The sequence below is a fragment of the Petaurus breviceps genome, unplaced genomic scaffold (assembly GCF_028583685.1).
Source record: "Petaurus breviceps papuanus isolate PSGF00001 unplaced genomic scaffold, PetGlider_PUasm1.0 90849, whole genome shotgun sequence".
Lineage (NCBI taxonomy): Eukaryota > Metazoa > Chordata > Mammalia > Diprotodontia > Petauridae > Petaurus > Petaurus breviceps.
Genome location: NW_027187361.1, coordinates 15942452 through 15944703, shown reverse-complemented (window position 1 = coordinate 15944703; position 2252 = coordinate 15942452). Strand labels below are relative to the sequence as shown.

The following is a 2252-nucleotide window of genomic DNA, read 5'->3' as shown; positions in this document are numbered from 1 at the left end:
CCTTCCTTCCTTCCTTCCTTCCTTCCTTCCTTCTTCCCTCCCTTCCTTCCTCCCTCCCTCCCTCCCTTACTTCCTCTTTCTTCAACCTGTTTTGCATTTACTTCTCTCCTGATATACTGTTTCTCCCAGGGGAAAATAAGCTTCTTGAAGGTAAAGACTTGTACATTGCCTTGCATATAATAGGTGCTTAATAAGTGTTTGTAGAGTTGAATTAAATTGAGTGGCTTCAGAGGCAGTTTCTGATTTATAGGTATATAAACACATGCACACAATACATATATGTACATGTACACATACATATATGTACATGTACACATACATGTACATATACATATAAAATATAATACCTAAACCTATGCAAAAATCCAGTAAATGGTTTCCCCCCTTCCAACACTAACTTGGTGTATGATTTTAGTGAGTCATTTACTACTAGACTGTAAGCTTCTACATAACAAATTGGAAGGACCTCCTGGAGAGGCAGAGCATTGATATCAAGGAGATAGAAAAGAGGCTGCAGAATCCAGAGAACCAAGACCTTAAGGAAAAAGAAGACGATCTATCAAAGTAGCATCAATTGATGAGGAAACTGAGGTCCAGAGGAGGGACATCTTTTTTCTCTGTCTCTCCTTCAGTGCCTTGCATAAAACAGGCCCTTGGCATTGTGATTATATAGTATAGTGATTGAGCTTCTCTGACTCTTTTTAAATTTTTTTGCTTTTTTTTCTTGGAGAGCAATTAGGGTTAAGTGACTTACTCAAGGTCACACACTTAGTTTTTGTAAGTGTCTGAGGCCAGATTTGAACTCAGGTCCTCCTGACTCCAGGGCCAGTGCTCTATTCCCTGCGACACCTAGCTGCCCCCTTCTCTGACTCTTGGCTATCAAATATGAAGGCATAGCCCCAAAGATCTGAAATAACGGCAGAGGAATAAAAATGACTGTAAAAGCTTTGGCAGCATTTCAAAAATCTCAATGTCTCAAAAGACTCTCTCGTTATGGTTGCCCCCTCCCCTACAGATCACAACCTTTCCATGCCTTAGAATATGTCTTCATGAGTTACTGTGGCCCCAAACACTGGTCACCTGGTGGCTACCCATTTGGGGATGAACTTTCCTTACCTGAACCAGACAAGTTTTCAAAGGGCAGATATCTTCAAATGTCATGCTCGATGCCTTTTCTGCCTTAGATCTACAAGAGCTTGTGCTTTGGCCTTTTGTTGGTGTCAAGTCGGAAAACTCAGCATCCCTGTACACCAAGATGGGGCAGCTGAATGCATCAGTCAGGGGGAAAGCACAAAGCCAAGCAGTTCTTGTTGCCAGTCCTAGCTGTGCTGCCCCTGGAAAGTTGGTACGTTTATCAAGGAAAGACTAGCTCCTTTGGCTAGGTAATATTTTTTAAAATATTGTCTGAAATCAAAGCAAGAGGAATATGATTTACTCACACTATTTATAAGAATCACCACTCTGGGAGTGTGTAACATCTCAATCACACGTGCGAGGGACAGCTGAAGAGACGGCACCACGCTGCTGGAGCGGTTAATCTGCTCTGCCTTTTATTGAAATATGACAATGCTAGGCAGCACTTGAAAGCTGCCTGTTCCACATTTGTTTGCTTAAGAGACCTTGGCTTTCACAAAGCGATGATTGTGCAGAACCTTTGTGATCCTGAGGTGGAATAACAGAGAGCAGGAGCACAAACCTCTGATAGTGTCATTGTTCCCCAAGGTACAGTAGTAACAGACTTTCACTTTTCTCTGCTATATCTCCCTTGTAAGTGCCTGGCTCAAGGAGGGATATGAATGCTTTGTTAAAAGGGATAATGGACTTCAGGGTCACTCAGCCTGGGGATTTAAACATTTGAGACAATGGCTTTGGCAGCTGCTGGGAACACTGACAGTTACATGGGACACTTCTACTATGCTCTCTAATGTACACTTTAGCAGGATTCTGTTCTTGTTGTTTGTCCCCATTTTAATTTGTTTTTTTTTCCTAGTATTTTAATGTGATAGGGAGGAATCATTCCTATTTGACGTTTTTATGTTTCCAGGCTCTCAATTTTCCTTCCTTCCTTCCTTCCTTCCTTCCTTCCTTCCTTCCTTCCTTCCTTCCTTCCTTCCTTCCTTCCTTCCTTCCTTCCTTCCTTCCTTCCTTCCTTCCTTCCTTTCTCCCTCCCTTCCTCCCTCCCTCTCTCCCTCCCTATCTTTCTTTCTTCCTTTCTTCTTTCTCTTTCTTCTTTCTTTCTTTCTTACCTTCCT

At 42.3% G+C, this 2252-nt stretch overlaps 1 long non-coding RNA gene across 1 annotated transcript in view; it reads left to right on the top strand.

The window, feature by feature from the left end:
- Nucleotides 1–1122: 1122 nt before the first annotated feature.
- LOC138149857 (uncharacterized) overlaps nt 1123–2252 on the top strand; it is a 142848-nt gene continuing 141718 nt past the window's right edge. The window contains exon 1 of the long non-coding RNA XR_011165440.1: nt 1123–1722. This is a non-coding gene — a long non-coding RNA (uncharacterized lncRNA). The remainder of the gene's footprint in view (nt 1723–2252) is intronic.